Here is a 10,912-nt window from a genome sequence, read left to right as displayed (position 1 = left end):
TGGGAGAAAAAGTAAAATTGTAACCCCCCCCCCCCCCATAAAAAAAAATGCCTAAGAGATACAAAAAAGTCAGAGTAGTACACACATGATATGTGGACACAAAAGGACGCACGTTAACAATCACTAGGCAGCTCTCTTGTAGGGGAACAAAAGATAAGTAGACCTAGATACTAGATAGAAAGATTAGTGAGGAAGGTATGGCTATATGAAAAGTCCGAGGTGGACAAGAAAGAGGGGGGAAGGAGAAGGAAATGGTGGGTCATAATGGTGGGTCCAGGGCACTAGAGGCACAGAAGCTCGGGTCATTTACATGAGTGTCGATCCATACGAGTATTGAAAATTCAAGGGTTTTGGACGACCACCGTACCAGGGCTTTCCATAGTTCAGTCTGTATGAACACCGGTCTAGCATTACTCTGAAGATCTCTGGTTTGAATCCCAATGGAATCCCAGTTTCTTTGTCTTTTATTGTGTATATTTCCGGTCAGTTTCCCTTTGTTTGCATTTGTTTTATTTAATCGTCAGAACTGTCTTAAGATAAACATAAGCGCTCCGAAGCCTTGAGTTCGCCTTTGATACTGCATACTTGTTTTAATGGTTAATAATGTAAACGTCATTAACTGTGTAGTATGTTGTTCAGTTATCAGATATTGTGCATGATGTGTTATGTTGATTGGACATAAGATTCGCAGTTTTATTGCATTGAATAGAGAATATTGACAGTCCCAAAAGCTACACATTCTTTTCTTTTCGCAGGTGTAGCATCAACCAAAGGAATGTACGAAGAAGAAATACATCCGACAAAAGAGTTGGTTTCCAACCAAGCTGGTAAGTTTTTGTTTGTTTGTTTGTTGTTGTTGGGTGTTGTTTTTTTTTGCGAGACCCACTAAATCATCCTGCTTTCCCGCACAATTGCTTTGTTGTATAGGTATACACTTCTTTTTGCATTGTTGTATGGAAGACATTATAAACCCTTTGCAGAGACTCCAACCCCAAGCACCTGCTGATCTGGAGATTCTCCCGCCCGAAACCCCAAGCAAACGGGAGACTCCAAGTTGATGTGTGCAAAGCACGAAGTTCCTAGGGTTCTAGATGTTCTCTGTGCTATCTAAGGCTTATTTTTTCAACATACGATAGCAATAAGTACGAAATCCTTTCCACCGGGAGACACAGAGCCAGGGCGGGAGAAATCAAATCTCCAGCGGGAGAACGGGAGATTTTGCAAAAATGGGTTTTCGGCGGGAGATCTCCCGTCGAAAACGGGAGAGTTGGAGTCTCTGCCTTTGTGTGCTTTGTGTGTCAACTGGCACGGATACTCCCATGGTGTTTTACACTCAGTCCAAAGTCCATGGTACAGAAAGGGTTAAACGAAGTTGAGTTGTTATGTCACCAGAGTGTGTCTGCTAATCCGTGTAAATCGATGTAAATGCACAGTCCATTCTCCTCACATCGGGTTCTCTGTCGGGTTCTCTGTCTCTGTCGTAATACCAAGGAGGTGAGGGGACCTCCCTGGTAATAGTAATTTGAATACACACTTCGTAACAAAATGCGTATGCTGTTTGCATGGTTGGAAAGGAGTTGACGATCTGGGATGTTTCAAAGTTAAAGGGATTGTATAGGTTTTCTTGAGCCCAAACTTCATGTTTCTAAGATTTTTAGATGAGATAATGAGAAACCTGTCGTGAAATGTGTAAGAGGATGTAATTCCAAGAGGAAATGCTTACTTGATGAAAATTGAAAAGGCTGAGATATCCAAACAGATAAAAGTGGGACCCACCTTTTATCAGGGTCGCTTAGTTTTACTTTGTTTTTGGATTATTCTGTCATTCCATAATCGATTTTCATCGAATAAACTTTTAATTCCTCTTAGAATGGTATGTTTTGTACTATTTTATTAGTGCTTTCTTGATACCTCGAAAAAAATAAAAATCCAATCCTCATCTTCACCAATACTATATCGCTCCTTTAAGGGGGCTGGTTTTGTTCTTATCATTAATGCACAAAATATTGCACTTGTACAGAAACTAATGATCTTGTCTCATTTCCCTCTTCCGTTGACAATAATGTATGCCTATGTACGAGATAATTCTCCCCATTTATGCCTAAACTCTGTAACGGTCAAAGACAGACATACAGTTTAGAGAACCCTATACATGTGTATGTCGTATTGTCATTTTTAGGTGGATATCGCATCGCGTGTGTATTAAGTAGGCTTACATCATTCTGTCGTAACTCTATGTAAGACAACTTAAAAAAGAATCTGCAAATGATGAAAAGGACTGGATAACCGCAACATAGTATGTATGAAAGTGATGCAGCCAATAATTGTATAGCAGAGCTATAAGCTTGCATACGAGCATTGAGGTGAGACCTCCCTGATACGAGTCACTCATCTCTGTACCGACTGATCGCAACATGATATTAAAATTAGAAATGAAAACCTTTTGGCAGACTTCCTGGCTATAGAAATATTTGCAAAGAGTATTCTTTGACTGGATGGAGCACAATGTAGCAGACATAGATCATTAATAGTGCTTCTCGTGTTCGTCCATCCGTATTCCATTATTAGCGTGTCTAGGTGGTAGTACAGTGTACTTGCGTTATAGAAACGTATCTACCCACGCACTGTGATGAACAGCATGGTATCAGTGTCATAAAACACATGTATAAGGCCTACTCCTTTGTTTTATTTTTGTCTCACTTGTGTTTCGAATTCGGAAGGCCTTCATAAGCATGATTATGTACTATCCTCTTTTAAGGAGGGAGACAACAGTTTAAAGGGATAATATAGTACTGATGGAGATGAGGATTGGGCTTTCAACTTTTTGTGAGATACCAAGAAACCACTCATGAAATAGTACAGAGCATACCATTCTAACAGGAATTCAAATCGCCCTGTTTTGGATATCTCAGCCATTTCAAAGCCAATTTTACGTTGAATACCTCTTGGAATTACATGCTCTTATACATTTCATTAGAGGTTTCTCATTATCTTCCCAAAGAATGTTAGAAACTTGAAGTTAGGTCTCGACCAAAACTATACGATACCTTTAACAGTGTCTGCACTCTACAAAATAAAATAGGCTTTCGCTTTCGTTTGTTGAATCGATCACGCAATCCTGCACTTGACATAAATTAGTTTCGCAGTAATATTCCTAAGGGTCAAAGGCCATAAAATAACTAAAGGCTCTGAGTGGAATTGGACTCGTTCAGCTGCATCTTCACCTAGAACTGTTAAGTGGGGAGTTGAATTGGCAAAAAGACTACAAATGATAATATATTTCTTTATTTGAATTTACGGTGGCGAATAATCAATGTCAAATGTCACTGTACTTTTGCCAATAAAAATAGATATGACTTTCAGCCAATACTTTTGCGGAGAACACCTGATTATAATTTGATTTGACATTTTTTACAAATGATATTACCATTATAAACTATCCCATATTAAGGTTAAAGAGAAGGTTACAGTCTCTATAACTTTATTATTATCAGCAATTGCTTCAACTGAGAATGTCCACAGCCTTTCTCGCTGTTTGTGCTCGGTTTTCTTGTCTCTTGGTGTAAAAAAAAGCAGGCCTACCATGCCTACTGATGTATTTCGTTCTTATTGATACCTAAAACCACATTATACCTTTAACTACTTTTACCTTATTGTTCATGGTTTTGTTTTGTTTGATTTTATTTCCGTCTGAGTTTTATGTTGGCAAAACCTTTCCGAGTGCTCTTCACTAAGCGTGTTTGTTTTGGTGCATGCATATATAGGCCTCCCTGCTTCATGAATATAATAGTTAGGTCAGGGATCAAGAATTATTATATTATCACAGGACAATAAAAATAAAACGAGCTATCAGGCTCTTTCTTTACTCTCTAGGATTTACACTAGCATAAATTTCGTCTCTTAATGAATTTGAGTTTTCTACGTGTCAGTATTTCTGGGTCCAATCAGATGAAACATGCGAATTTCCAGATTGAGTATTTCGATGATATGAGTATTTCGATGATAAATATTGGTAACAATTCATCAGCTCAGTTTAGTTCAATTCAGTTTTATGCCGTCAATGACGCTCTTACAAACTGGAGCACGGCATCTACCTCTTCCGTTTCTTATAATGCTATCTGTTTTGGCAAACATCCAATGATTAATTGTTTTATGACTGTGGGAACAAGGAATCCTTGTGCTTTTCTAGAACTTCCAATATAATTAATGTTACCAAACTATGCTATAGTTTATACTTTTATACATCTACTTGAGTTTGTTTGTGTGTGTGTGTGTGTGTGTGAGAGAGAGAGAGAGAGAGTGTGTGTGTGTGTGTGTGTGTGTGCGTGTGCGCATATGTATTTAGTTTTTGTCTTGAAACCCTAAAAGAGACCTTTCTTGCGTGCGAGTCTGTGTTCTGCACGAGGAAAAATGTCGAATACTTCCTGTATCCTGTTGTTTGCCTACACTTGAACCAGATGAGACAAAGTTTCGCAGTTCCTTTCATCGTGCATTGATTTTACGAAAACACTGCCTTGGGAAATATATTGCAAATAGCGAGCCGTGACAGTGAAAGCTGTCATAAATGGGCTATGGAGCCGGATGGGGGCGGAGGGGGTTCCCCACCATCTTCATAGCACCCCCCCCCCCCCCACACACACACAAACATTATACATCATGTATACTTCTGCAGCCTTTGCAATATAGGTTCTCATATAATAAGTTCTTCCGTTGCTATCTTTATAAGTCATTTCAGTATTTGATATTCGAAACTTAGTGCCCCTGTTACGAAATTGTTTTATATCCTCTATTGTTCTTTTTATCTACAACACTTGTATTCACTTATTTTTCTTCTTAACCAATACATGTCCATATCAAATGCCAAATGTAATCAAATGGATATGGCTGGATGGGCAAGCCATTCAGCTGCAGTGTCGACGCGCCAGAACGCGCCTGTCTCTCTATGCCTATTCAATGGGTCAGCGAATCAAATGCATTGCAGGATGATTTGTGATGTCAAGTCAAAGTAACAGCGATTATTGAAAAGTTGACAAGATACAAAGCCAAAGAATAACATACTAGTACTCCAACTCCGCCCCCTCACTACAAAATAAAAAAGAACTGCATCAGTGCATGGAAACTACAAAACGTAAGCTAACTATACCTTTAAAACGGTAAACAGGTAAACAAGAGGTTTTTTATATTAAAGTAGATGTTTGAAAAACAGAATCTTCGCTATGATGATAAAGGAAGTTTGCCTTCTGAAATGGTATCAAAATGTTTATCTCAAGTCGCACAAATTGCGTGCGGAATTTTCAGTCGTCGTTTCTACAGACATACAGACGGGGGTTGCTATACATGAACTTCCGACACTGTCGGAAAGTCCACCAGGACCCACGACCTGCTTATCGATCGTCACGTGATCAAAGTGAAAGAAGACGGGTCAGTCACGTGATCAAAGTGAATGAAGACGGATCAGTCACGTGATCAAAGTGATGAAGACGGGTCAGTCACGTGGTCAAAGTGAATGAAGACGGATCAGTCACGTGATCAAAGTGAATGAAGACGGGTCAGTCACGTGATCAAAGTGAATGAAGATGGGTCGGTCCGCTGATGAAGGCTGAAGCATTCACAGCTGAAAATTACGGCTGTAAATATACCACATATGTTTTGAGATTAAGAGTTTAACATCAATTTCATTGCCTTCATTTATCTTTTTCTTTTTTTTCAGATAAACAACAAGGTCAAATTGAACTGACCAAAATCATTCCATCGGTAAGTGAGAAGAGTCCTTAAAACAGAGCTGCCAACTCTCACTCATTGAGAGTGAGACTCGCTCATTTTGGTTCTTTCTCACTCTAAAACTTTATTTCATTTGCATGCATTTCTATTGATCTCACTCATTTTGACCCCTAAATTACAGCATTGGCCTATGGGAGTCTCACTTTCAACTAGTTTCCAATGTTGGCAGCCCTGTTAAAACCGCATATCCGTTTTATATGTAATGATGAAAATAAGTAGATTCGTGACAGTTGTGACAGCGTACGTCATCGGAAGAGGATCGGAAGAGGATCGGAAAGATGTTCGCTGTACTTTGAATAAACTTAACATGATATTGATGTTGAAGAATATTTAGCATTCCACTAAGCAAGGGATCAACAGTCTGCCGCATTGAACCGTTTATCTGATCAAGGACCACAATAATGTCAACAAATATACACAATTAATGGCACTATCGATTAAATGTACTATGATGTGGAATTATATAAATCGTGTAAAATGTTCCTTTAACCTCATTCTTGAAAAGTACACCGATTCCCACGCCAATAGGAAACAGGTTAATAAAAATTCAACGCGAGTAGAAGTTGTTGCAAAATGAGTGAATATACATAAAATGTATGCATGCGATGGTACACATTTTCATCGACAGCATATAGGCTGAAAGACCTGAGTGCGTACGTGTAGCTGTATCTTAGCAACATGAAAGTGCGTTCTCGGTGTTTGTGCGTCCCAGTCAAATGGATTATATTATCTCTCTGGTCCTACCACTATCAATTCTCTTGGCTAATCATGAATGCACGTCGCACAAAGGTTAGACTTGTATTCTTTGATTTTTTTTTTCTTCTCTGTTCATATTCCAGGTATTAGTACCAGTCATCTTGGTAATTGTAATGGTGTTCGTCATTCGGAGGACTTGCTGGAGGAGAGAAAGAAGCTACGCACTTCCAGCGGATTATGGTAACTCCACACCTTAAGCGCCATGCGGGATCTTGGAACAGACACACAAGTGTAATAGCAGAATGTCCCTAATAGATTACCTGTTGTTTCTTCCTCTCCCTTCTAAACCCAGCCCCTCGCCGTTTCGTCCCTGGACGTTTCGTCCCAGCCAGGCAGACATTCGCGAAAATTTTCTCTGAAACCATGGAAGCTGAACAGTGATGTCCCTAGTGGACGTTGCTCGTCACCTTTGACTTCTTGGTGAAATAAATAATAATCTCCAAAGATGATACCCTGGCTGCAGCCACCTGCTTGAATGGACTTCCCGCGCTTTGTTTCATGCCCTACCCTCTTCATAAACATTTTTTGAAGCAACACGCAAGAAGACGAATGATGATGATTTATTATTACCAATGGCGGGAATAATCTGTGATGGGCAATTATCGGGAGACCCGTTGTTTTTCAGTATGATTTGTTTTGGAATCTGAAAGGATTTATGGTATTACACCGTACACGCTGGTATTCTGTCAGGGAGGTGACCTCACCTCCCTGATTCTATCCAGCTATCGACATCAGCGTTCGTGAGACCATGGGCCCTGCCATACCATACCATACCATACCCGACTTGATTGTGCATTTCCGTCGCATAGGCCTACTTGGGATGTGGCCCGAAATGTGTGATATGACATTTTGTTAATCACATTCTCGGTTTGACTCCAACACGCACTTATAGCCGTCACATCTTTGTGTCTAATGGTTTGGGGGTTTTATATCTTTAGGAGACAATTTTCGTACTTAACGTGAAGGCATGTGTACACGTGAAACAAGCCGAGACACTTTGTGAACATACGTGTTTTGTAGCTTTAGTACTGACAGTAACAATCTCCAGGTGTTCTCTATCATCACACAGAGTCGACTTTCTGATTTCATGTTTGATAATACAATTTGAACTGAAGTTTATTTGAGTTGATTTGTTCTACGAGGACGCGAAGGAAGCGATCAAGTGTTTGTCAGCAACCTACCACGAGACCAACGGCTTACAGTGCCCTCAGGAGGACTCGGCAACAAGAATGGTGACTTGCCTTGGAGCACAACCTCTGCAGGCAGGGGATTCGAACCAAGAACCTGACTGACTGACTGATCTGTGGTCTAATCCATTGAGCCTTAACAGCACCTCACGTTCTGTCACTAGAAGTACATTCATGTTGGGACGTTGTGGCATAGTGGATGAGACTCCCGACTCCCAAATCGGAGGACCCGAGTTCGATTCCCGCCCAGGGCTTACGTCCTTGGACAAGACGTTTTACCCACTACGTCCCTCTCAACCCAGGCGTATAAATGGGTACCTGGCAACCCTAGGGCAGGGAGGGTCACCTACCCTGGCCAGGGCAGTAATAATGGAAGGGCCCTCTGAGCAGTAGCAACACTGAACAGGCTACACTGCATGAAGAAGACTCTGTACAGTGTAATTACTATTATTATAATCGTTATTATTATAATAAGTGTGTAACATACTCTTTCCATAAAAGTGCTTCATGTAGCAATTGCTCTTGCAGTTGATTATGATATTGATTATGAACATTTTTTGTAACTTTATGTAAATATTGATCTATCTATCTTTTGAAGAAATGCTGCTTTTGATTTATACATGTTCCATAAATGTTGACGTATGTAAATATCAACTATTGTAAAGTGTGTTCATAAAAAAAGAAAACAATCGCTGTATAGTTTTGTTTTGTGCATGAGTGAATTATTGCATAATGATATCTTCCTAGTGACCCAGTGGCTATTGGGGTATACGCCGGTGATGGCGTAATGATAATGACACGGCCCTAATAGGCTACCTTGATATACAAGGTAATTTTTTATTACTTTTGTTATCATTTTTTATATCATTATCAATATAGTACTACATGCTGTACTATACCACTGTAACGATCATTATTATTTCTAACATCAGTATTATGATTTTGGTATCATTATCAACCGTATCAGCAATAGAGTTTATTATGATTATTTTCGCTAGCAGTAAAGTTTCATAATATTTTTTTAAATCTTATTATCATGGAGATAACTATCGTAATTTAAACCGAACATGGATGTTAAATGCCATGTGAAGTACACAAGATTACGCAACTCAAGGCCGTGTCACATCTTTCCGGGCAAGCTACGCGGGCTTGTAGCGAGGAGGTACTAGTAGTTTCCAGCACGTAGAAGATTTTCCGCGGGCGAACAAGAATGTTTGCAATTTTCGCATTTGTTTCTTACCTACTAAGACGCGTGCTACTTAGCTTCTACTTGCGTGCATTCCGTGTGACCTGCGTGAGAGCCAACTCCTGCGAGGTACTGCCGGTAAGAGTCTCCACTGGTGTTCTGCGTGTACCTCTGCGAGCGAACCCCACGACTAACTCGGAACAAGTTTTGAGCATGCTCAAGGCCTTGTTATACCGTATCTGGAGAAGTTTTGCGGCTTGACTTGCGGGGAAACAAATTTGCTCCCTGGAGCTCCCCGCAGTTGGTCCGCACCTGACAGTACCTAGCGCGTATCTCGCCTGTACATGCCCGGAGGTGCTCACGCAAGTCCGATTTAACCGCAGCCAAGTTTTGAGCATGACCAAAACTTTTTCCGGCTGAGTCGCGGGGATGCCCGGAGAGGTCCACGCAGAACGCCAGTAGGAGGCCCTTAGCGGCAGCACTTCGCAGGCAACTCCCAAGCAGGTACTTCGCAGTCCCCGTATGCAGCCACGATAATGACATTCCGTGGGACTTAAGTCATTCCTTCAGAGGAATTCCTTCACTGAGTTGTCAGCCCCCACGCGACTGGTACAAAGGTCAAACAGTAAACCCGCAAGTAGAATTTAAGTAGAACGCGTCCAGCAAGTAAGACACATGCACTGACTCGCCCAAATCCTTGTTCGCCCTCAGAAATTCCCGGTATGCTGGAAAATCCCTACACGCAACAGAATGCATAGCTTGCCCGGAAAGGTGTGACAGGGCCTAAACATGGTTGCGGGTTAAAAGATTTGCGTGCACACCTCCGGGTGACTACGGGTAAGATACGTGCTAGGTACTGTCATGTGCGGCTCATTCCGGGGACCTCCGGGTAGTAAAAATTGTTCTTTGCAAGTCGCACGCAAGGCTTGCCCGGAAAGGTGTGACACGGCCTTCAGGGAGACTGCCGGTAGATATTCAGACATATTTTGCCTTCGCACAACCATGAATCGGTTATACATGACACATTGTACTTCATGGGTACAGAGTTTCAGAATTTAAAGTGTTAGGATGAGGAATAAGATATTTTACCCCCCAAATTCAAAACAAATCACAATGAACAAGGATGAAGACATAGGAGCCTTTCATTGAATAAAAATGCATGATTGGTTGTTCAAGGAAGAAGAACATAAGAAGAAGGATGCGGTACATAGATTCTATGCAGATGAAGTTGCTAAGCAAGTGGTATTGCTACATTACTGGAATATGTGAGCCTCCTATAAAATTGTCATCAGCCTTGGTCAGTGCATTACGTTTTTAGGTCTTCCGAGCATTTGTTTATCTGGTCAAGGACCACGATAAATTCCACAGATTCTTTTTTTTTTTATTTATATTTTATTGAAAAATTATACAGAATCACACTATTTACAACAATCAACTTGATTAGAATAACACAATAACTGAACAATGTAGAGGAATTGTAAAAAAGAACAAAAAAAGGCAGAACATTAAGTTACCATATACAAATCAGATCTTGTTCAAGAGCGATATTCCGAGATGGGGAAGGAGAATAAAACAAACAAACAAGCAAACAAACTAATGAGTGACCAATTAACAGTTTCATCCTCCCTTCCAACTGAAAAAAGGTGTGTGCATTGCAGAGACTGGAACAAGCCAAACCAGGGGGCGAGAAGATCCACATTACCCAAACATAACTTGAACTTCCACACCAACTACACCCCCCCCCCCCCCACACACACACACACCCCTCACATCCTCATCCCAACACATATACACTCACGCCCCACACACATATAGATTCTTACATTGCACTATCGATTTATGTACTACATGATATGAAATTGTATAAATTGTCTGGAATGCCTATTATAAGAGAAATATGTCGGGAAGTGTGTAATTTCTTTATGCTTCCCTTTGTTTTTTTTCTTGTAATATCTGAAATGCAATTTACTTGTTATGATTATGTACAAGTGTACTTAAAGAC

General features: G+C 40.5%; 1 long non-coding RNA gene across 1 annotated transcript; it reads left to right on the top strand.

Moving 5' to 3' along the window:
* Positions 1–703: 703 nt before the first annotated feature.
* Positions 704–10,645, top strand: LOC139727454 (uncharacterized). The gene is made up of 3 exons (XR_011710754.1): positions 704–827; positions 5,711–5,754; positions 6,621–10,645. It is a non-coding gene; the product is annotated as an uncharacterized lncRNA (long non-coding RNA).
* The last annotated feature ends 267 nt before the right edge of the window (positions 10,646–10,912 follow it).

The sequence above is a fragment of the Diadema antillarum genome, unplaced genomic scaffold (genome assembly GCF_040938485.1).
Source record: "Diadema antillarum isolate AM-2024a unplaced genomic scaffold, OU_Dant_1.0 seq00000131_RagTag, whole genome shotgun sequence".
In the NCBI taxonomy this organism is placed as follows: Eukaryota; Metazoa; Echinodermata; class Echinoidea; order Diadematoida; family Diadematidae; genus Diadema; species Diadema antillarum.
The sequence above is the reverse complement of the archived record's forward strand: the minus strand, read 5'-3'. Positions and strand labels throughout refer to the sequence as shown.